At 43.6% G+C, this 26,329-nt stretch overlaps 1 protein-coding gene across 1 annotated transcript in view; it reads right to left on the bottom strand.

Annotated features, from left to right (window-relative positions):
* The window catches only part of EPGN (epithelial mitogen), a 332,078-nt gene that overhangs the window by 142,468 nt on the left and 163,281 nt on the right, over positions 1-26,329 (bottom strand). The window lies entirely within an intron of this gene.

The following is a 26,329-nucleotide window of genomic DNA, read 5'->3' as shown; positions in this document are numbered from 1 at the left end:
TGGCCTGCACCTGTCACCCCTGGGATTCCAGATACTGGCTAAGGCTCTTGCTGCCCCTATAGTGCCTTTTTTAGGCAGGGTTCAAATAACAAATTCACTACCATAACAGGAACAGGCAAACAAAAACTGAAGGTAATGCTACTCAATGCTAGAAGTCTAAATCTCAAAATGCACTCACTCGAGGCACTCCTTAAAATGGAGAACATTGATATCTGTGCAGTGACTGAGACCTGGTTCAAGGCTCCAGAGAGCACCCCTGCACTACCAGGCTATAACTCATACCACACTTTTCGGCCATGTAACCTGGACCAAAACACCAAAGGCGGAGGTGTGTCCATATTCATTAAGGATATCCACACCTCCAGGCTAGTTGCTCAGCATAATGCATCCGAGGTTATCTAAGTGCAACTAACTCTGGGCAAATCTGCAATCCAAACTGTAGCTTGCTACAGATCCCCCACCATGCCTCAGGATTCCCACTCCTCTTTTCTTGATGTACTGGAAAGTATTAGGGTTCAACCAAACACCCTAATAATTGGCGACATCAACTACCCCACCATTAACTGGGAAAACTACTCGTGTACCAACTCCTTAGCTCAACGCTTTCTGGTATTCATAAACTCCAATGCCCTAGATCAAATTATCCACACCCCCACCAGGGGCAACAATATCCTAGTCCTAGTCATTACCAACATGCGTGACCGGTGTTCCACACCTGAAGTCAACTCCTCGTTGGTCCGATCCGACCATAAGCTTATCACGCTTGATATCCACATCCCGCCCCTACTCCCCGTTAAGGAAACCACAGTAAAAAAATTCTCCAAAGCCAACTTCATACTTCTTAAGACAGAAGTGGTGAACTTCATGACACCCATGCAGATGGACAATACAGTTACAACTGCTGAATCCTACAAAAATGCACTCTAAAAGCACTTACATGAGTGCATGGATCGTGCTATCCCAAACAGAACCAAGACACTATCCTCCAAAAAAAGGAAGCCAATATGGTGGTCACCTGCCATAAACAAATGGTACAACAGAAGGAAGAAACTGTTGCAAAAGAGAGTAAAATCCCATGAGTGGAGGAGCTCCCTGGTCAGCCTCAGTAAGAAGCTGAGATCCCTTATAAAATCCTCCAAAGCTAGCTACGAAAACAAAATCACCACTAAATCCAAGGACAACCACAAAGCATTCTATAGCTCTGTCAAGAATCTAGATGGCAACACCCAGATCTGCTCTGAGTTACAGCATAAAGGCATGAAAATTACAGAACCAACTGATATTGCCAACATCCTGGCAGATCGGTTCAGTGCTAACTTTACCCCCCCTCACCCCCTAAAGGGCCCATATATATATACAGGAAGAATGCAGAGTCCCTGCAATCACAACTACGCACGTAAAAGCTGCACTCTCTAAAGCCAAAAACACAGCATCCATGGGACCAGACAACATCTCAGGCTGCGTTTTGCACGAACTTCAGAACGAACTGGCTCCCCACTTAAGCACCATGTTCAATAATAGCCTTGCATCAGGCTTTGTGCCCACTGAATGGTGCACAGCAACAATTATCCCACTCCACAAAGGGGGAGCCACCACTGATCCCGGGAACTATTGACCTATTAGCCTGACGAGCCTGGTCTGCAAGGCCATGGAACGTATCATTATGGAACTCATAAACAAAGACATTGGTAACCTCCAAACTCTGGAGCCCACCCAGTTCGGGTTTGTGAAAGGCAGATCATGCCTCCTGAACCTGATTGAATTCTTTGAGGCAGTCACCAAAGCCGTGGATGAGGGTAAGGTGGTTCACACAGCCTATCTTGACCTCGCCAAGGCTTTCGACACCATCCCCCATTCTGGAATTATAGCTAAACTCACTAAACTAGGCAAAAATCCCTATGTCACAAGATGGGTTGCCAAGTGGCTCACTGACAGAACCCACACTGTAAAAGTTGCAGACTCCAAATCTGACCTCAAGGCAGTGAGAAGTGGAGTGCCACAGGGTTCTGTTCTGGGATCTCTCCTGTTTGGTATCTACGTCTCCGATGTACAGGCTAACACAGAAGGCCTCTGGCTGACAAAGTTCGCAGATGACTCCAAACTAGGAGCCATAGTCAAGTCTCCAAATGATGTGGATATCCTACAGAAGGGCCTCACTGAGACAGATGCCTGGTGTCAGAGCCATGGCCTTAAGCTCAATGCCAAAAAGTGCAGTGTCATCCCCTTTGGTAAAAACTCTGTACCCATGAACTACCACATAGGCAGCAATCTACTTAACACTGAATGCGTGATAAGAGACCTTGAGACTCAGGTGGACAGTAGTCTCTCCTTTGATAGTCACATCGCCACAGTAGTGAGGGAGTCCTTCTATATGGCACACCTCATCAGAAAAAGGTTCTCATCCAGGAAAAAAGAAGTCATTGTTCACTTTTACTCATCACTCATTAGACCCATTATAGAGTACAACGCCCCTTTTGGAATGTACCTCACAAGACATCTGCAGCAGCTGGAAAGGCCACAGAAGTACCTCACAAAGAGGATTACTGGCCTCAAACAAATGACCTACACTGACCACCTAAAAGAACTCCAGCTTTACTCCATAGCATATCGCCTACTCCGAGGTGATCTCTGTCTAACATATAAAGCTATGTCAAACCCAGAGCTGTTGGACATACTACACATAAAGAAATCCCAATCCCTCCAAGCTACATGCTCTAGGGACCTAAACCTTGTCACCACAATAAACAGGATACACTGGAGGGATAGAGTCCTGTCCCAGAGACTTCCTATACTCTGGAACAAGCTACCCATTTATGTCAAGCAAAGTTCTTTATTAGCACTCTTCAAGAAAAATCTTGATGAGTGGATGGGAAATAGGAAATACACCCCGGGGATCACTTCTGTGTCTCTGTTCGACAGTGGCACAGGAAAATAACTTTCTTGGGTAGCGTAAGCTATGGTACCTTGCTGATTAGGCTTATGTAGGCCCTTGGGCCGATAGCCTAGTACCTACCTATGAACCTATGACACCAGAAACTTTTTCATTCTTTATGTCAATAAAATGTTCAATCATTTCAAAGGCTGCTTATGCTTTGCAATATAAATAATAAAATCAGACTGGCATACAATAATTTTGTTGAACAGAAAATCCTGTTATATATTCTCCACTTCCAATTCTTTACATTGTTTAACACTTAGAAAACAATCACAATTTTCACATGAAAAAATATCTTCTAACATGTTGATGGTTCTAGTTCCCAACCACTGATTACATACTAGTTTTCTGTCTATTCCTGGGGTATTCTTATCACATAATTGTACTTCATCACCATTCCGTGGCCTATACAGGACTATTTTTAATATGTACCATTGCTTATTATACCATGATCCCCCCAAAACGTGCACGCTGATTGGCCAGCGTGCCCGTTGTAAATCGAGTTATACTAATGGAAAAAGGTCCGGTCGCCCGGACTTTTTCCCATTAGTATAACTCGTTTTTTTTAAACACTGTCTCGCTATGTTAAATGGGTTTAACATAGCGAGACAGCTTTAAAATAAGCAACGGAGATCTCCGTTGCTTATTTTAAAGCTGTCTCGCATGTTAAACCCATTTAACATAGTGAGCAGTGTTTAAAACAACGGAGAAAGCAAGATCTCCGTTGCTTTATGTCTCGCTATGTTAAATGAGTTTAACATAGCGAGACAGTTTAAAATAAGCAACGGAGATGTCCGTTGCTTATTTTAAACTGTCTCGCTATGTTAAACTCATTTAACATAGCGAGACATAAAAAGCAACGGAGATCTTGCTTTCTCCGTTGCTTTTCAACTCTGATGTACTGCGCAGGCGCAGTACATCAGAACTGCCGGATGCCAGACATCTGCGGAAGGGCAGTAAACAGGCATTATACTATGCCATTATTTAAGAAAAGTAACAGTTTCTTTTCTTAAATAATGTCATGATATAATAGCAATAACCCACTTCTGGGTGTGGGTAATGCTAAATTTACCCACGGTTGGCTTTGTTTTTCGCTCTCGGGACCAAACCACGCCAACCGTGGGTAAATTTAGCATTACCCACACCCAGGCGTGGGTTATTGCTATATTAATCTATTCTTAACCTACCTCAGTACATGGGTGATAAAATTTGAGAGATTTTTCCTGAATAGTTTCTATGAACCGGAGTAATATATAACTAAATGTTCCAACCCGGTTGTTGCACCTATATAATGCATATCTCCAGTAGTTGAACTTTGAAATCTGTTTTTCATGTCTTCCATTTTTATCTTTGAATTATAGAACATAAATAATAGAAAAAATGTGATTTTGGAGTATTCCTTGTGATATGCCAGGCAGAAAAACTTTATGGCATCTAACAGTGTGTTTTTTTATCACTAGATTTTCCAAATAAATGGGTTGATGACTAACCATTATCCTTGCATTTCACATATTGTCCAAAAATACAATATATTGCTAGCTAACCAGGACTTTAAAACAATAAACAAGGTGAAATATGTTTAAATAAGCAAAATTTCACCTCACTGATTTAACTGCCACTCCAAAATAAACATATTCAGATATTGTTGGCACATATCAATATGCTTATAAAATTTGCTATGAGCTAACATTTGCTGGCAGTGTAGTAAAGGTTGTGTTTCTCTGGCTGCTATCAAGTACATGTTAATTAATTTGTTTAAAGATGCAAGATAATGAAGTCTTGCACATTGAACATTTAGAGGTTTTATTACTGTAAAATGAAACTATTTATAAATAGTTTTTACATATTCATTCTGATTAACATTTAAAAGCATACAACATCATCCTCACTCCAAAGCACCAAAATATATTGTATTCTTTTGTTGTTAACCCTTGTTGAACAATAATAATACTTGCAGAGATTCACTTTATGTAACTCTACTTAACATTACCTTGTTTTTATACGTGTACTGCACACTTTAATTTGAAAACCATAATATTAATTCACATTTTTGTTTTCCCCCACCCCCACTAGCGCCAATTTTTGACAACAGTATCTAACAGTACATATACATTAATGAAACCTGAGAAATAGATTGACACCAGCTTTTCATCAGAAACTAATAAAATCTACCTACAACGATCCTTGTCTAATGTACTTGTCCAGTACCTTCTCCCATTCATTCTTCACATTTTCCTTACTTTTCTTACCCTGTCAACCACTGCACACTTGCATGTTCTCAAATTACTAACCCTCGCTATCTCATTGTCCAACTTATCTAAACCTCCCAGTGTTTAGATATAATATTCCTCAGTCATCCTCCTAAATATAGCAACTTCTCTTTCTTCTGCTCTCTTCTCCAATCCTTGTCTCTCCACCTAATCCCAAGAGTACGAATGTCCGACATTTTAAAACTCACTTCTACTGTACTCTTTCCCATTCTTCTGAACAACTATTCAAAAATGTCAAACTGAGTGGCAATCCAAAAATATGTGCAAACCTCCTGCCACCTTCTTTCCACATCTCCAACATCTCCCTTAGGGGAAAAATACTAGGAAGTCAGACACTTAATAGAGAAAGTTGTAGAAATGAAACATGACACAATTTAGCAACTCTACTTTCTAAGGACTGGAATGATGGATACGGGGTCATTAATGTCCAGGGGGTGGGGGTAAGTAGCATTCAATATTATGTACCACAATAGTTCTTTATATTCCACCCCCCCACCGAGATCTGGTATAACCTTCTCCATTATAGTGAATTTGAAACACCTAAAATTCATATATTCTAAGGAATGTTTGCAGAAAGCATTATTCATATTCTCCCAATATAGAAAATTGGACATAGGTTCATAGATCGTTACTGGGCTATTGACTCAAAGGTAAACCTAGTGTGTGTACACAATATAATACTAGAGAAACTCAATATAAAAGGATCTTGCCTAAACATAAGATCTTAGTTAGCAAAGACTGTCCATGTCTAGGAGGGTTATAGATGAAATCCCTGGCAGGAATTTACAGTTTCCTATACAGTCATCCTGGCTACGCTTAAGCAGGGTCATAGAGGGGGCGTTGTTTGATGTGAATTGGTTGCCCTATTCCAGAGGAGTGGTAACCTCTGTTAGACATATCTGTCTCTGCAGCAGGTCCTATTTATGTAGCAAGCTAGGTTAAGGTCCCTGGAGCAGGTGACCCTTGTCACATTTGACGTGTGGATGTGCAGCATTTCCATTAGGTTTGGATCCAATATTCCACTGTAGGCCAAGAACAAGTCTCCTCTAAGTAGTCTGTATGCCACTCAGTACAGTGACAGTAACTTCAGTCTGACAATGTATGACATGTACTGGAGAGACCGTATTTTCTTGGTTAGAAATCTCTGAGGTCTCATAAGTTGCTGTAGGTACCTGGTAAGGTACATACCAAAGTGAGCATTGTACTCAATTATTGGCCTGATGAGGATCAAGTACAGGGGTGCTATGACTTATTTTGCTCTTGAGGCAATGCCTTTGCTAATGAGGTGTGTGACATAGAATGCTTTCCTTACCACAGTAGACACATGGTGGTCAAAGCTTAGGCTGCATTCGACTTGCTTTTCCAAGTCTGTAACTACTGAGTTGTTACTTAGGGTATTATAATTTATATGATAGTCTACAGGGCTATCACTTTTACCGACACAGATGATAATACATTTTTTAGCAGTGAGTCTGAGCCCGTAGCTTTGGCACCAGTCATTGCTTTGTGTCATTCCTTCTTGAAGTATATTGACATTGTTTGGGGAATCAATGATTGCACCTAATTTGCAGTCATCAGCAAACATAGTCAGTTATAGCCACTCTGTTTTTGCCTGAACTTCTGAGAAGTATATTCCAAACAACAGGGGGCCCAGCACTGCCAACCTTTGTAGCCCCACTGGTGCCAGGTCTATTGATTGAGATAAAATCCCCAACTTTAACTGAATGTGATCTGTCGGTGAGCCAGTTAGCAACCTACCTGATGACATAAGGGTTGATATTTAACTGGAAGAATTTATCAGTGATGCCCAAGTGGAGGATTGTCAACAACCTTGGCTAAGTCAAGGTAGGCTGAATGCACATATTTGCTTTTGTCTATGGCTCTGGTGATGTTATCAAAGAAGTTCACCAGGTTTAACAGGCATGACCTACATTTGACAAAACAAAACTGTCGGATCAAGGGTTTGGAGCTCAACTATATTCTTATTTGTAAGGTCTGTGATGATTCATTCCATGGCTTTACAGATAAAGCTGATTAAGCTTATGGGTCTGTAGTACCCATCATCTGTTTTTGTACCCCCTTTATGAAGGGGGATGATGGTGACTGTTTTCCATTCATCAGGGACAAAAGCAGTACTCAGGCTGTGGTTAAAGAGAGTACCTAATGGAGTTGGTAACTCATGTTATATACAATTTAAAACACAACATGGGATGCCATCCAGTCCAATTGAGGCTATGTTTATGGCCTTGGAGAAAGCATTAATGACTTGCACTTTGGAGATGTAAGGTGGGGGAGATGTAGAGGGAATGCTTAGTGGAATGTTTGGAGGAGACAGGGGCATGACATTTCTGTCAAAACTGCCAGCTAGTAGGTTAGCTATTGTCACAGTATCAGCATGTGTGATGCCATCCACAGCTAGTTCAGAACACATCTGGGTCCTACCTTTTAGGTTATGGATATATCTGAAGAATGCCTGACGATTATTCCTAGCTATGGTTGCTAATTGAGGATTTTTACAAGTTGTCTTATTTGTTTGTTGAAGCAGAGGAGGGTGCTCTTCCAGTGCTGGGACCTCTCTTTTTTTTATTCTTGGACAGCAACTCCCTCCTGTTGTTGTATAACTTATCAGTGCTAGATGTCCACTAGGGAGGCTTGTTTTTCCTTGGGATCTTGTTTTGATCCTATCAGGTACAGCTGTGTCAGTACATTTGTGTAAGTGTTTGTACAATGGCATTTGTGTATACCTTAGTACAGTTGTCAAGGCCATCTGTGGGAAAAGGAGCTTGGAAATTATTTATGCCCTTCCTTAGTATAATTAGCTTTGTTGTTTTTTTAGTCTGATTTCAACTAAGAGGGGTTCAGGTGTTAGAGCCACTTCAAATGTAACTGATTTCTGATCAGATGTAACCAGTAAGGGTCCTATACTTGTGGTGGTGCAATGGTCATCCATGTTGGTGAGGAGTTGGTCAAGAATATTTAAGCCCCTTGTGGGGTAACGATTACTTGAAGGGGGGAGGGGGTCTCACCCTCAGTTGGCTGAACTTGGAGTAATTCCATGGAGTTTTCCTGTCAAACCAGTCCAGAGGTATATTTATCTTTGATAGAGACAGGTACTCCTCCTCCTTTGGTTCTTACATGTTCATTTTGCAATCTGAAAGTGTGGAAGGCATTTTAGCCTTGCAGGGGTACTCTCTGCAGCCCTCAACCAGGTTTCTGTGACTGCACAGATGTAAACATCCTCCAGAGAGAGGAATGCTTCCAGAGAGTGCAGTTTCAGATTTAAACTCTTAACGTTTAGCAGCAGAACCCTTAATTTATTTGTGAATGATATGTTCATGTCTGAAATGTTGTTCTTGAGACCTTGCCTAAAAAAGGCTCTATGGGGGAGGCAAGTGCTTTGGCCAGTAACCGAAAGCCTAGAGGTGAGAGGTGAAGACAACCTCTGGCAAAGCAGTATGGTCTAGCAACCATCTCACCCCACTGACAGGACCTGGATCCCCTTAGAATGACACCAGAAACTAAGCCAAATGTTGAAGTCAATCATTTTTGCTTATACTGTGGTATCACCCAAGGTGAGAATAGAATGCTGCTCAAGGCTAGGGATATACCTGCCTGTGACACATATTCATAGAGCACAATCATGTCTCTCTTCATATAGTTCAGGTATATCTCAAGTAATTCACAACAACATGACCTATGAGGGAGTCATAACGATACTTGTTGTTGAAAGACTTGAGTGCATGTGTGATATGATGGATGCTGGCACCCAGGACAGCTGACCGCAACCTTATTCTTGTCCAGCCTGGTGAGATGGACATCTGTGTGTCTAACAATGGAGTCACCTATGACTAAAAAGTTTGGTTTAGATGTGCTTTGCCTTAGTGGCTTATTTGGTGAGACACTGGTGCTTGTATTTTTATATCTATTGAGCACTGTAGATGCTGTATTAGGTGTAACATGTTTTAGTTTGGAAAGTCTCCGGCATTTAGGTAGGTTTCTCATGAGTACCTCAACATATGATGGTTTATGTGTTGAGTGCATGGTTTGCGTAGGAGGTGTAGTATGTGAGCTGACAACCTGTTCAGTGCTACTGTTCTGTGCATGAGAGAGCAAAGATTCCAGATTCATAGTGTGGCTGCATCTCTCACAAATTGTACTTCGGAGTTAGGATTAGAAGGTTGTCAGTGTACATGAGGCAGTTGCTACACTGCCTCAAGATACACATGTCAATCAGGCTGGTAGGAGAAATGGAGGGAGACTGACCATTCATAATGGTAGGTTAAATCCTGTTTTCACAGTGGGGAGAGAAAATGGAGGGGTATGGTATAACTGGCTGTTCTAAACAGGGTCTATACTAATGCGGTGCTGTATAAAGGGTCTATACTAGTGGGGGTTCTCTAAATGGTATGAGACTTTTAAAGATTTGGAATGTTTGGGACTGTTTAAGGGGCAGCTGGGGTGCTCTCTGAGCAGCTAAGCACAATTTAAGGATTTCTGGATCTAAGGTGGATCATGGGCAACAACACTAAGGGAAAATATATCTACCAAAGTTTTTGCATCTATAATCACCAGTGTTTTCCCCCAGTGCGCGGTAGTGCATGATGATGCATGGAGATATGCTACGTGTAAACAGATGAATACAGCAGAGCAGTGGCTGGGTGGCAAACTCTGTGGAGCTGTTAAAACAAATGCAAACCCATGCAAATGTGGGGCTTATGTAGCAGCAGTGAGCAAACTGAATTAAACAATTTAACCAATAAAAACTTCAAAATTGAGCCCTGTGCTAGCAACCTTCAATCAGATGATTCCTAACTGTACGCTGCTGTCACAAGGATGCGGGGGTGGAGCCCTCTCCAACAAGAGATAGCCTGGGTTAGTGCTCAATTTAACAAACAGAACCTAATTCAGCAGGTCCATATCTAGTATGTGTTACAGCAGATGACAAGTGCAACAAATCAGCAAGAACATTTTTGAAAAATCATCAGTATAGCAAAAATACAGTTTAAAAGTACAAAATACAGTATAAAATTGTACTTATGATTAACAGAATGAAGCAGATTCCTTGGCCTGCACAAATGAATACAGCAGAGCAGTGACTGGTCACCTAACTCTGTGGAGCTTTGTTAAAACAGTAAGCAAACTGAATTAAATAATTTAACCAATAAAAAAGCTTAAACTGAGCTGTGTGCCAGTAACCATCAATCAAATGAGTCCTAACTGCACTCTCCTGCCTCAAGGCTAAAGGGGGCCCTCTCCAACAAAAGATAGCTTGGTTTATTGCTCAGTTTAACAAACAAAACCAGATTCAGCAGGTCTGAGCCCAATATATGTTACAGCAGACAATAATTGCGACAAATCAGCAATAACAGTTTTAATCAACAGTATAGCACAAATACAGTTTAAAAGTCAAAAATACAGTATAAAAGTGGACTTATGATTAGCAGAATGCAACAGATTCCTTGGACTGCACAGATGAATATGGGTTTAGTGCTCAATTTAATAAACAGTACCAGATTCAGCAGTTGGGAGTCTAGTCTATGATACGGCAGACAAAAAGTGGAACAAATCAGCAAGAACAATTTTAAAAAATCAGCACTATAGAAAAAATACAGTTTTAAAGTACAAAATGCAGTATATATTCTCCTGCTACCTAAAAATCACTTCATTAGACTTAAAACTATTCCACTTAGTATAATAGTCTGTTTAATGACCTATGCAGTTGAAATGTACTGCAAAGCAAATGCCTTTTCAAAGTTTTGTTTGTTACCATTATGAAGTAGTATGAAATAACTCACTCTTCAGATTTCCACCTATAGCAAGCCTGACTCCTAGCCTCTTTTTCTATGTACAATGATGTAAACTCTCATAATGCAGGCAGGTATGGCTGAAGGTGGGTTTCCTATATATATTTTGGATATAAAACTCAGTTCATATACTATGTTGCTGGTATCTAAGTAATGAACCTAATTGCGACAAAAATTAGATGTAAATTTTTAAAATTCTGTGTTGTTCATAGAAATGGTCATGAGCAACTTTATCAGTTCCATACCAAAGAATAAAAATATCATCCAAATATCTAAAATATAAGTTGTAATAGACATTCCCCGGGATTCATGAAGCTTGCGCCAGACACAGGCGTAGCATAGATGGAATAATGCCAAATATGGCCGTCGAGCGATTCAGTTATGATCCAATTCCACTACCGGCATATGCCAGAACTGCGCAGCCCTTAGCATAGGTATGCTAATCACCCCATGCGCAGTGTTGCACCATGTAAATGAAGGCATATAGCGATTCATGAAGTGGTGCAAGCGTAGAGTAAGCCCAAGGAAATGTATAAAACACAGTTTACGTTTTCCCAAATAGAACATCGGAGCTATGGAAGTGGACCAGACTCAGGTATTACAAAGTTAACATATGCCAATGGCTAAATACCCAGCCAGTGGCATAAGAAAAGATGCACAACACCTAAAAAACAACATTTAATGTCATGTTCACAGTAATGCACAGTACAACCGCAGGGCATGTGTGCGCAAACAGGAACACAAAGAAAATATAAACAAATGTCATAAAATCGCAATGTAATACAACTCAGGATTTCTCCATAATACGCAATGGTAGGCATGGTACACCACAACCAAGGTGCAAGGGTTGCTAAGGGCCTGCGACAGTGTTCGGCGAGGTAACTATGAATTAGTAGTCAATGCCCTGCAAATGAGGCAGGTAATACTGAATCGCAAACGTCCCGCCGGATGAAGGATGTACCATATGGCATAGTGCTATAACACCGAGGAGTGGCTCAGAGGAGATACATGACATCAGCAGAGGGGTGTGCCACTGTAGCAGTAAGCACATTGGAGCAATGCAAATGTGGCCTGGCCATTGCTAAGCAAAGCTGCAGGACAGGGGTGGAGAGGAAGGTATAGAATCGTTTAGCTGAGAGCACATATGATGCCCGAATGCGCATGTGTACGGGGATGAAAACGTGCCCGAAACCCAGTAAGTGGATGCACGCACCGCGAACAATAGCACAAACAGGAAGGTCAGGGGAAGAAAAGAAGGAAATGCCGAAGTAGGGTAATTGGAGTACTACTAAACAATTAACACCAATCAACTCACGGAGGCCAATCGACGGCAGCTGACAAGTCTGCTGAAAGAAACCTGCAAAACAGGATAGGGGAGGCATAGGATTGCAAAGAAAGGAGGGGAGGCATTGGATTGCAAAGACAGAAGATCTGTCATAGCAGAGCAAAGCAAACCTACAGTAGACCGGCAATAGAACATATTACGCAAGATAAGCCAGGACTAGGAAAGTACAAATGAAAGCAGGCTGCTGGATGCATGCCAGAAAATGGTAGGTGAAATGTGCAGAAATGTAAAGGGAAGGTCAAGAGGTAATCCACGGCAGCCAAATGCAATTCAACACCAAAGGCACCACAATAGTAGTTCCGGTAGTAAAACACATAATATACCCTGTAGCTACGATCGTACTTACACACCCTATGACATCATCAGTGTTCACAGCACAATAGTATAAAGTTTGAAAGCACCCTACACACACCTGTGTATTGCCAAACACTGCACCATAGGTGTAAACACACGGGGAACTTTTAAAATGTACATGTTGGGAGCTGCCATAGCTGTGATTCATCAGCATGTGTTAGAGACTGATGGTGTTGTGGAGGATGATGCCGATAACCACCGCAGGCCCCGGAAGAGGAGAAGAGTGTTCAGACCAAGGGTAACCTACCAGGGGCTATATGATCTGGAGATAGTAGAGCATTATAGGGTGGACAGGGACATCTTACAGCAAATAGTGGAGCTGTGCCAGCCATGCCTGAGAACCAGAAACAGCAGAGGGGAACCCATCCCAGTGGACACGAAGGTATGTGTAAGTTTGCAAATACTAGCCACAGGTACCTTTCAAAGGCCAACTGGAGATATAATGGGGATCTCACAGGCATCAGCATCCAGGGTACTACATCAGTTCCTGGACGCCATGTTACCACATGCCAATGAGCATATATACTTCCCCCAAACTCAGGAGGAGTTGGCCAGCAATATGCATCACTTCCACTGTGTGGCACACTACCCGGAGGTACTGGGTGCGACAGACTGCACGCACATACATATCAAGTCACCACCTGGTGAGCATGGTAGGCGCTACATAAATTGCAAGGGATTCCACTCCACCAACTGCCAGGTCGTGTGCAATGCCCAGGGCATTATCATGGATGTGTGTGCTGGCAGCCATGGAAGCTACCATGACTCCCATATCTGGCATGCCTCACAGCTGTATCAGGTATTTTTCAGGGGGGACATCCCACATGGCCACCTTGTGGGGGATGCTGGCTATGCACTGGAGCCGTGGATGATGACTCACATCAGAAATGCACACACACCCATACAAGAACGCCATAATGAGGCACACTCACATACCAGAATCATCATAGAGCATGTGTTTGGGATGCTGAAATCATGCTTCCGGTGCTTGGACACATCTGGTGGAGCCTTGCAGTACTCTCCAGGCACACACATCTTCATAGTATTTGCCATGCTACATAATATGATCCTGCGGAAACAGCTGCAGCAGGGACAAAATGGTGAAGGCCCTCATAGCCCACCGCAATTGCCAAGGCCATCACAGGCACAGAGGGATTCAGACCACAAACACACTGTGCCAGCCCCAGTAGGCAAACGGAGGTGTGCCCAATATGCCTACGCCTTGGCAAAGAGAGAACGTATAGCACATACTCTGACAGTGTAGGCCCCTACAGACTGACACACCTCTCCACCTGCACACACAGTAAAATGGATGGCACACAAACACGACCACCTGTAAATTGTAATGTATAGGTGGCCCACTGTGTGAATCCTACATAGGCAGCCCTCAAACACTGTACACACAACAGCTATTGGAACATGGAATGTCAACACCTGAACAGTACATGTGCCTATCAGCATATGTTGGTGCTGTGTGTATAGGTTCCCAGGTACATCGGTAGGTACACGCCCGATTGTCAGAGGCCATACACCAAACAGGGCAAACAGTGTCTGCTGTCACCACAACATCGAGTAACCAACTGTTGCTTAGTGGAGCAGAGGCAATCGCGGGAGCACATGTGTGTAAGCACTGATCTGCACACACTCAGCATGGATTCCCTGCTTCGTTAATGAGGGGCTCCACATAATGTAATCATGCATGTTGTGTCAAGGCATGGGGTGTACCCATGACAGGTATTCGTCACCCCAGCATGCTCCACCTACGGTCGTTTGAAGGTGTAGCACAGTATCATGTGTGGCTCACTGTGATATACATACCCAATGCCGGAGCACATCCAGTAAACATCACATGGACATACCATTAACTGGACTCATCAATATGTAAACCTAACTGAGTTACCCATGTGAGTGCAGTATGGAGTAACAGCCATAGTATACTCCACATACAATATGACATAACACGTGTACAAATCCCAGATGTCCAAGTGTTAAATGCAGTGACCGTCGTGCTTGTTCCTGGTCCACGTCCTGCAAGGGATGTAACGTAATCCCGAAGGCATGAGTAATGCATGTCGGATGCAGGTCATGAGATCATGTTTTGCACACATTAGCGGGAATATGTGTTGCCCACTGCTGGTAAGCGACTTGTAAATATGACTATATGGATATGCGCGAAACAGGACTAAGCTTCTCCGAATATCGCACAGATCATGGCCATTGATGTCCAGAACAGGTGAAACCAGCATTATTCACCCCTGTACTAATAGCACCTGCTCTGAAGGGTAAAACGACCACTGCCAGGAGTAGAACACGCAATCATGTATACAATCACCTAACACTATTGCTAGCCAAGATGTACCTACGGTAGGGTTGCCACCTCTTCAAATAACCAATGTGGGACATACGTCAGATGTCTGCAGGCCGACACATACACCCGGCCAGTACGACAATCAGAACTTCACTGTTTTGCCTAGATAAAAGCTTATTCTTGTAATGTTTTAGTTACTTATTCTGTTTCTTATAACATATAGGTGGTTCAGATACAGAATAACTGTTTTATGCAACTATTACATAAACTATAGGAAATAAGTTTGTCCTAAAATCTCAGGACATTTGCCATGTTTACAAATATTTTGCAGGACACAACTGCCCAAAGAGGGACTGTCCCTCGCAATGTGGGACAGGTGGTAACCCTAACCTATGGCAGGTGTGTAATGTGATAGGTACAGACACAAACGTGCGGAGTCCAGGAAACAGTATACACCGACAAGTACACAATGAAAGGTGTAGCTTGCCTGTCACTTTCCCTGTCAGAGATATATATATATATATATATATATATGTATACACTTATATACATATATATAATACAGATAGAAAGGGCGATAGAGTGATACATGTTGATATATATATATATATATATATATATATATATATATATATATATATATATATATATATATACACTTATATACATATATATAATACAGATAGAAAGGGCGATAGAGTGATATATGTTGATATATACGGATTCACCGATATCTGCTAATATATAGATAGGTCAATGACATTCATAACACCTTGGAGGTACAAATAAATAGGATACCACCAACTATGGAATGTGTCACATACTGACACACATAACCATGAGGCTGAAAGACCAAAAGAACACAGTACTGGAACAGTAGAACTGCGAGTAATAGTATGACAATATGAAGGGACATTTAGTTACCATTGCCGGTGTTGCGGTCCACGTAGGTACTGTGTTCAACTGTGTTTGTGAGTGCCGTAGTCTGTGTATGTGTGTGTTGAGGGTGCCGTGTGCATTTCCGTGTGACTGTAATGTGTGTGCGTGTGTGTGTGTGTCCGCATCGTGTGTCTGTTAGTGCCAACTCGGAGGTACATCATTACGGTAGGTGTGGGTATAGCTAGCCGTAGGCATACGGTTACCACCTGTCCCACATTAGGAGGGACAGCCATCCCTGGGCAGGTGTGTCCTGACATAAAACATTACAAAGGGCAACTGTCCAAGATTGTAGGACATTATTATGTCCCATATATTATGTAATAGTTGCATGAAATAGTTATGCCTGTATGTAAGAAACGTAAATGTTGCATGCAATATGATAAGTAGCCAAAGTCCCACAACAATAGGTATGTATTGAGGATAAAAGTATGTGCTATCCTGTGTACTGACCATGGCTATGTGTCAGCCTGTAAACACCGCTGTGTGTCCCGCAAGTGTCCAACAATGGCCATATGAAAAGGTGGCAACCCATGGCAAAGAGATTCAGTCACCAACACAATTGCAATAACTGCAAATATCTGGGACAGAAATACACGGGATAGCTGTCATTTAGAAATATCCCTTTACATATCGCTGCAATTCTGGAGTTGTGGAAGTATCAACCTCACCTGCATACTATATAGAAACCAATTAACAATGGCCCAATGTAAAATCCCGTAACATAAGTCTACTAACTGATAGCTCTTTAATTAGGGAAGGTGCCCACACACATATATATGGAATATGTAGAAATGCAAGCCCCACAAACCTGTATATGCTACGTACACCCACCGACATCCCCCACACTAGAAACTGTAGCAATACAGACTGTAATTACAGCACAAACATCCAGTCAGTCAATTAAATCTGCAGAACCATTAACATACCTTGTGAGAGACACAATTAAAGGTGCCATGCAAAATTGTAGCCGTTGTATAATGGAACAAATGGTGATGTTACAGGTTTTGTTTGCAATAGTCCGTTATCAGAAGGTTGGGATGACAGGTACACCCACATGTTAAACCACATACTCTAGCCGTCACACACAATCCACGGGGGACATGAATCCAAGCTATACTTGTCTCTACACATAGCAGTTGCAATTACACACAACAAAACACAATACAGGCCTTCTCCCCAAAGGTAGGGCAAATGGGCAACGCCCAAGTGGAGAATTCAGTTATACCCCACTGTTGCCATGTAATTGGTGAATGGAGTAGCTGCACAGCTGATGTGCAAGTAATTAGTCCCTCAGGAACACCAATTGGTGGCAGGAAACCACATGTTACAGGTATCGACGTATATAAGGATGACTTGCCAGACATTTAAACCGTATGCTCATACCATATAACTGTTTAAACAGTGTAAGAGAGATGAAAGTCCAGAATGATAACAAGGTATGTAGAACACTCAATGTAAGTATATGTATAGCATGTTTTGTATTAATTATGTTAGTGTATGTATAGCCTGATTTGCATTAATTAAAAGTGTCCGCAATGCATAAAGTGGGAAAAGGTATTTATGTAGTGATGTCTTGCTGAGCATAATAACGCTTGTAGAAATTGTGCGTCCAGCAGTGGGCCACAAGGTAAACATCACAGACACCACAAGGGATGCTACATGAGGGCTTTAAACAGAACAATTCCATACCACCCGCCGTCAGTGGTAAGGGTATCTCCAACAAGTACGTGCCATAGCAGGGGATAGTATATGTTGATATACTGTCACAGTATGCATGTGTATGGGCATATAACGACAATGACATGTCTAATGTGGTCCTGCTGTGCAAGTATGCTTTGCATTATGGGATACTATGTAAAATATGTTTAATGTATAGTATTATAGGTAGATATGTCAGATATGCTACACAGCATAACAGGCATATCATGCATACCAAAGGTATTGTCTATTGGCATGTACAATAACAGGATACATATGGCTTGTACTCACGGGACATTGTAATAGCATGATAGCTAATCTAAATGGAAGGGCTACCAAGTAACCATGCACAAAGGACATGTAATAGCTTCACAGGTTCATAGTGGGGTACTATGCAGTCTGGCAAGTCTATATGTAAGCACAACTACAGTGTTCACACCAGTGGCACCTCTCTAGGGTAGTGTCCTGTCTGTGAACAGCAGAGCCATGTGTTACCTGCAAGTCTGCACAGTACAGCCACTGCAGTGATCCCTGGCGTACATGTGTCTCCCATCCACCAAGTGAGGTATCACATGAACAGTGCTACTGAGTGTCCCTGCGTGATGTACATAGGAATCATGTTCCAAAGCATGGTGAGTGTCTGATTTGAGAATGTAACCCTCAAGCACATCCCACTCATCGATGCGTGTGTGCACATATCTATGAGCATGTTGCGCACAGTGGCTTTTGCTTATGTCGCATATGTGGAGTATATCCATTAATATTCTTGTGGACATGGGCCCTGTCTGTTCAGCAGAGGTCACCCCTGAGTATGTAGTATGCAAATGTGTACAGACGTGGTGTCCGTAGTTCAGCTGCATACTTTAACTGTCGGAGCTCAATAAATGTCATGGCGTGTTAATGTTGTGGTATATAAACCTCTAGCTGTTGTGTAAGGTACACCCTAAACGGGGTGTAGTAAACTTGAATGTGTGTAGAAGTCTGGAGTTCAGAGGTACAATGGGTGCTTATGTACCAGCTACACACCCAGTACAGATACGTGTGGCCACGTAGAAGGATGTCCACGCTACAGTGGCAATACGGTAATCACAGGAGTGGGTGAGACATACGTGTGTACTATGAACACGTACAATGTGACATGTATGTAGGGGACTACCACCTATGTGATAGTCAGTGGGTGAATGGTGTAATGAAAGGTGATGTTCATGCACCTTGTGTCATGCAGCTTGAGGCCAAGATATTCATATCAGGTATCTGTCACAGTGACACCCATATGGATGGAGTCAGTATCAGCTGGTGGATCAGTCATGGCACTTTGTATGCAGTGGTTTCTAAAGCTATGCAGGGAAAGTCCCTCTGTGCTAGCCTGTACCTCAGGGAAGCATCTACCGAACATGAGGGGCCCTATGACTTAGGACTGTTGTATGCTAAGTGTAACTGAAATGCAGTAGGTACTATGGTATGCTACCCTCATTGTGTGTGTCCTGTCCTTGAGCCATGTTGCATAACATCCTGAGACATAGGGTATGATGTGCAGGTGGATGTGTATGTTGTCAATACCAGAATGGAGTGCTGAAAGGCAATGAGAGGACAATGCAGGCTGTGTGGACCCCCGTACCATCATCAACTACCCTGGTAACTGTATGAAAGGAGTCCACCAGGTGTAGGAGCCATGCTCTGGCCCAAACAAGTCCAACCTGGGTGGCATCAAAGGACCGGAGCCCAACAATGTCTCTGTGAATGACATCCATGATGATGTGCCCCATAGCCGTGCAGAACAGTCCAGTCAGGTGTGTAGGGCAATAATCCCACTCGTGCATTGTGACACCACCTGTGTGGAGTGTGATAACTGTTGCTGTGTGCCATTCAGGGGCCTCAATGTCTGATACAAGGCTATTACTGAATATGGTGGCCTAATGGGGAGACATGTCATTCAGAGGTTTGTGGGCATCACAGCCTGGGATTTTGGAAGGTGACATGGGGCCAGTGTCCCAGGACATATAGACTGCAGGTCAGTACTGTGTAGGTGTGACCGCAGGGACACTGCAATGTTCCTGCATGAACTGTGGCCCTGTAGTGAGTGAGAGGGTGTAATGTTAGCATTGAATCCATCCGCCAGCATGTTGCCAACATCACCTGGTTCTGTAATGTTCCTGAGTGACTGTTGTATGTGAGAGCAGATGTGGGTATTGCCATTGACTACTGACATACCACCATAATGCCTTGTGGTACACCCTGGAATGTATCACAGTAATGTTTACGTAGCTAGTTTTGGAGTATGTGATGAGGGATCCAGTGGCCTTACCGAGGCTGACCAGCGAGCTACCCCACCCATGGAATTTTATACCACTGTGCAACAGCCTCCACCTGTTGTTGTAAATTATGTCCATGGAACTTGACTCCCAGAGTGGCGTCTGTTATCTGGTGGGTACCATCATGGCTCTGTGTGGAATAGCATGATCCATGCAGTCGTGCACATGCTAATGAAGTGCACTGGGGTATGTTTCAGCATTTGTATGTGCATTGTCCATCTGCATGGGTGTCATGACATTAACTACTGCTGTCATAAGACGTCTGTAGTAGGTGTTGCAGTACTCATGTACTGTGTATGCTGTGAAGGGTGTGGTGCCGGGATGTGGTTAACAAGGGTGATTAGCATATGTTCGGAATCCACCAATGAGGGGCTAACCCCAGGTGTGGAACACCAGTCACATGTTGGTAGTGTTCATGTCAAGGATAATGTTGGTCTTGGAGGTGGTGTGTATGGGTTGATCCAGCCGAGTGGAGGTTATGGCTCATGGACAGCATTGGCCTAATGTGTCGGTACATGAGTGGCTATCCCAGTTAAATGTGGGGTAGTGTCAGTCTCACATCAGTAGTAGCTGTCTGAGCCCTACTGTCCAGTACACCAACAAATGAGGTCTGGTAACCGTGGGGTATGTTGTTGAATCCATAGCTTGTTACAATGTGTAAAGCAGTTCTGGACACAGTTAGTTGCATGTGGAGCACCTCTGCTGCATTGTGCTAAGTAACTAGCCAGGATGTGTGTACAACATAGTGGAATATGGGAAGACCTCAGCCGTGGGTGTGCCAGTCCAGGTACGTGCCTGAAAGGTATGGTCTGTCTATAACCTGTCATTGCTGGTGTGCTCTGCAGAGCCTAGTGGCAGGTCCCAGTCACTGCAGAGATATTGAAGTGGTGCATTATAAGGTGTGCCTTGCCTGCGAGCGTCACAGAGGACGATGTCAAGCATTGCTTCACATGACCCCATGTTTTGCTAGCCAGTTCCCGTTCTGGTGGTGGTTGTTATTGGAAACTGTGCAAGACTGGCAGTATAGAAGCAGCAAGAGCCTTACATGTGATCTGTACTCCCAGGGCTGACAGGTGCAGGTCATCTGTGCCAAAGCATCGTGTTGTTTGACCAGGTCAGTCAAAGCGGACAGATACCAGATGCCTGTGGAATGACAGCAGAAGCATAGACAACTGTTGATGTGACACAGTCAGTCGTTGTACAGTGGTATCAGGTCCGGTTTAATGCATAATGCTCCCCAGGGCTTGGCCCACACCTTCAGGGCTACAAGACTGGTGAGCTATTGCATGTCTCTGCACACATAGTCTGTAAAATTGCGTCTCAGGGCAGTCACACTAACATGGAGAATGACAGTCACATTGTACCTGGTGAGGTGTGGCATGGGTGCATAGGTTATGTTGCAGAACCAGTTACCCGACAGCAAGATGTAAGTGACTATCGCCTTGTGTATCCTGCTGAGTGGAGCAGCAGTGTGACCGCCTACAGAGTCACCTATGACTGGTGTGTTGTGTATGTTATAACACCCTATTGGCTGTATGTGATGGGCACACATGAGTCTGTCGGCTATAAGTTGGAGTTGTTGTGTTTGGTGATGGGGGCTGCCTTTGGTGCCTACACAGAGTATGGAGAGGTACTGTGCAAGTTGTCCTCGTATGTGTGGCCTGTGGTGGAGATCAAGTGAGACTATGTAATGAATGGGGTGTGTTGCAAATGTTACACATCCCCACATGACTATCAGGTGCAGTCTGGGTTGGTGACAGCATTACCCCCAGCAGGGCTGCATATGTGCATCCCCTACAGGCTGTGTCATATGTTGGGAGGTGAGCATTGACTGTGTACATGAGACAATTGCTTTATTGCCACATGTACGACATATCCATCATATAGACAGGCAATAGCACTGGTACGTGACAGTTGGACATGCCTGTATATATAACCATGTCTCACAGGATATGTGAGTTATGTGTGTACAACAGCTGTTGTACTGTAAGCAATCTGGAAATGTGAGGACAGACAGTGTACCTGTGAGAAATGGTATGGAATGGGTGCTATATTAATCATCAGCTCATGACATGCTCACAAGTTCTGAACAAGTGCTGAGCATGAACATACAATACAGATAGGGTGTTGGATAATATCAACCCACAAGTGGTGCCGACAGTCATAATTGGTGGCACCGCACTATAACCCTGCTGAGTATGGTCTGCATGTCCATGAACCATTATCAATGTAGATGTTAGCAGTACAGATGTACAAGACAGTACGGATGTTTGATTACAAATACCTTTGTATATCACAGGAGTGTTCTACCAGTGGCCTGTTGACAGGCTCACAACTACAAAAGGTGCCAGAGTGACATGTGCATATCACACCAGTGTCATCTACAGTAAAACAGGGTTAATGTGTTGTACTCCACCCTCATTGTAGCCCATACCACACAGACAAATGTCAGGCATCTGTGTATGTAAGGATGTGAATGGCCATGACCTATGAGCAATAGCTGTCTCAGTGTTGTGAACAACATACAGAATGGGCTGTGTGGGTGAGGTGTGTGACATATGTGCACATTCTGATAGATGATATCAGCATTGTCACCACTAGGTGAACATCCCTGTACCTATTAACTACCACTTAGGCTGTGGTCGACATTATGGAGACTGTGTAAGGGATGGTGCTGTGCAGTACACCTCCCTGACTTGGTGACATCTTCAGGCCCTTTAGGTAGTCATACAAGGTACCCATGTCATGACAGGGTGCCATCCATGAGCACGGAGATCATTGGACAGGCATACACAGCACTTGGGTGACCAATAGTGGATCACATATCACCTTTAAGAGGTAATGGCCATGCGTAGATGGGCGATACCAGCCTTCACAATCCTCACCTCCAATATGTAGCATGCTGTCTACCTTGCATAATGACATTTGCTACACTATGATTTGGACATGCTACATGTCCATATCCTGATCTGAAAGACATACGTCATGGACAGCCACCATCCTAATACTAGGATCGCCACATGCTGGACAGATCCCTGTGCCATATATATGACATACTCCTGCCATACCATGCAACCCTGTCCATCAAAGCTGCACATGTCATCCCTGTTATACATGGTGTGATGGCCGCATGATAGATGTAGTATCACCTGTCTGGATCAGTAATGTGGCACTAATGCACCTCGTGGTGGCATAATGGCTGTCGGATACAGCTAGGAAACCTTGCCCATACATGCTATAGTTAACCATCCCTGCCAATGACGTCCAACTTGCCATTGTCCCATGTCTATCACATGTGCAACACAGGCGATCTGTGGCAGGATGATGAACAGCTGTACAGTGTTGTGTAGATGTATTTGGCAAAACACATGCATGTACAGGTTTCCATGCATATGTGTGCATTGTCATTGCTCAAGTCCATTAAGGCTGTGTCTGTTGATATGTGACATATACACAGCATCAAGGTCAACAGCATTACCGTGGACACATCCAGGCATGTGCAGATAGATAAGAACACCAGTGCAGGCAAACAGACATGCCCACATCAAGACAGCATTCACATGGAGTATGAACACTGTAATGAGGTGACACACATATATGGTGATGATATCCAATGCATAACAGGTGTTACATGTGTGTGACACAAACATGTCAGTCGTGTCAGTGTCATGATGATTTGCAAAGATAACTGTGCAGGTATACTAGATGTCATAGAAATGTATGTGCAGCAGTATCTCTGTACATCTCTGAAACTGTGACCTGTCACCATCATTATGTCTTACAGATAATGCCTCGTACATGCCTTCCAGTGTACAGCCACCAGGAGGATGATGTTGTCATCCTGTACCTCCATGAGAACTACGATGTGTTGTTCTTTCATGTGCCACAGCATGCCCAGCAGTGGGACGACCTGTGGCATGATCTTTGCAGGAGGGTGAACGATCTGGATGGCCATAACCACACCTACCAGCAGGTGCGCAGACACTGCATGGATTTGATATGACATGTAAAACAGCATGCCACACGCAATTGCCAGGGAACAAGGTGGAACAGGTGGTGGGCCACCAACCCAGCTGCCACTCACACACACTGAGGAGCTACTGGCCAGTCTGGGGACACCCTCAGAACAGCAACCACAAACACTAGCTGCCATCGTGGAGGTGGGTGTCTCCCAACCAATGAGCCTGGAGTTTCCTGGTAAGTCAGTACTGCAAATATGGCTACTATATCCCATTTACGTGCATGTGTCACTGTACATTATGTAATGTAACAACATATGCATGGTATGTGGACACACATGCTGCATACTACTGTATGCTACCCTGTGTATGCACACATGTGCATACTATATGCTATTGTACAGGCAAATGTGTTAACATGCACAGTGCACCCTGCGGCTGTCATACAGTCATGGATAATGTTCATACTGCTGTGTCACCCCTATACAGGTACCTCTGGCGTGCCGCACAGATATGAGTCCATTGCAGGTGAGACTGTCATCAGTATCAGGCATGTTAAAGCATAGATCTATTCACCATGTGGCCAGTTAACACTTGTACACTTGATGTCCGTTCCATTCACGATATACAGGTCGCATCACACATCATTCACACAGGCCACCCATGTGCAATATATACAAACGAAATGATACACCGACATGAAACCACAGTATTTGTCGTTGCTACATGTGTGGTCAGCTGTGCATACAACAGTGGAGGTGTTCTACAATGGAGGCTTATGTACTATACATTGGAACAACACGTGTGGTACGCAAACAGTACCACACAGTGAGCTGTGATATGGGCAGCCCACAGGAGTCACCATTGTGTTATATGCCCCTGCAATGGGTGCACACATTGTGATGTGCCATCTGACATGTCCCAGACATGTAGTGTATTGGCTGCAATAATGTCACACTATCCCATAACCCAAACCCCACATACCACACATACAACCTGTTGTCTGCATAGCCCTGTGGATGGTGACATATCAGACATCTATGGGTGTATGTCATATGGGACAACACAGACATGTGTGATAGATGGCCATCACACACATTTTTCCAACACATGTGCACACATGGCCAAGGGGGATGGCCAGACATACGTAGCCACACAGTAGATGTGATGTGTATACACCCTGTTTCACATTGTCCACACATGATCCAATTATAGCCTTAGTTGACAGATTATACAGTTGATGTGGTACACTGGACATCCTAAAAGCCTGTGCACAGCTAGTGGAGGTGTCACTGATGTCTACCATGTAAGATGCATTGAACATCACGGCTGTGTCATAGCATGACAGTAGTCACCTCTACAGCTTCCACAGACATTGACACCACATCAGACCACAGATAGAGTACCTTTCCCATGCTGCTGTAGGACATCACCGTTAACTGTGCACCTCATGTGTGTGGTACATCAATGTCATGTGGGACATGGTGAACTGACAAGTCCGCTATGTGTGGACATGGTTGCCAGGCAGCTAAGACTCCATAGATTTTGTGCAGGGGTGTCATCTGTAGGTCCCCCAGTGATCTGTCACATGACACAGCATGGTTTGGTGTTTATACACCTCAGCATCGTGGCTCACAATCCACAGTTATGTCATGGGTATGCATGCAGTTATGGCTATGCAATGTGTACATATAATGCACTGTATAGCAATATAGATGCCTCATAATGCCATGCAATGGCACAGTGTCTGTACTTCACACTGTAGAGCAATGTAGATGGCTCACACTACCATTCCATGCACATGCATATTTGCTAAACATGCATTCTATCTGTAGGGCATGCAGACAACACCACAATGTGATGCTCATTACGATGCTGTACATGTGTCAGAACACCATTGTTTCAGAAATGTATGCATGTTAATGCACACATCAGCAGATTACATGTCAAGGTCACGTCAGCCATGTGTACTGTTATCCTGTTCTGGTCCACATGGTGTATAACGGGGATGCATGCATACTACCATGATTGTGTGAACTGCATGGCTACTGATATGACACCTGATTGCTGTAGTGTGAACCCCAGGGGGTATGCTTACTAACACTATTAATGTTTGAGCTGCATGCCATCTGCTGTATCACAGGCATACTGCATGTCATCTGCTGTATCACTGGCATGCTGCATGCTGTCTGTCAAATCACACGCATGGTGTGTGTGTGTGTGTGTGTGTGTGTGTGTGTGTGTGTGTGTGTGTGTGTGTGTGTGTGTGTGTGTGTGTGTGTGTGTGTGTGTGTGTGTGTGTGTGTGTGTGTGTGTGTGTGTGTGTGTGTGTGTGTGTGTGTGTGTGTGTGTGTGTGTGTGTGTGTGTGTGTGTGTGTGTGTGTGTGTGTGTGTGTGTGTGTGTG

Source organism: Protopterus annectens, chromosome 2.part0 (genome assembly GCF_019279795.1).
Source record: "Protopterus annectens isolate FY-2018-M chromosome 2.part0, PAN1.0, whole genome shotgun sequence".
Taxonomy (NCBI): Eukaryota; Metazoa; Chordata; order Ceratodontiformes; family Protopteridae; genus Protopterus; species Protopterus annectens.
This window is presented reverse-complemented; position numbering and strand designations above follow the sequence as displayed.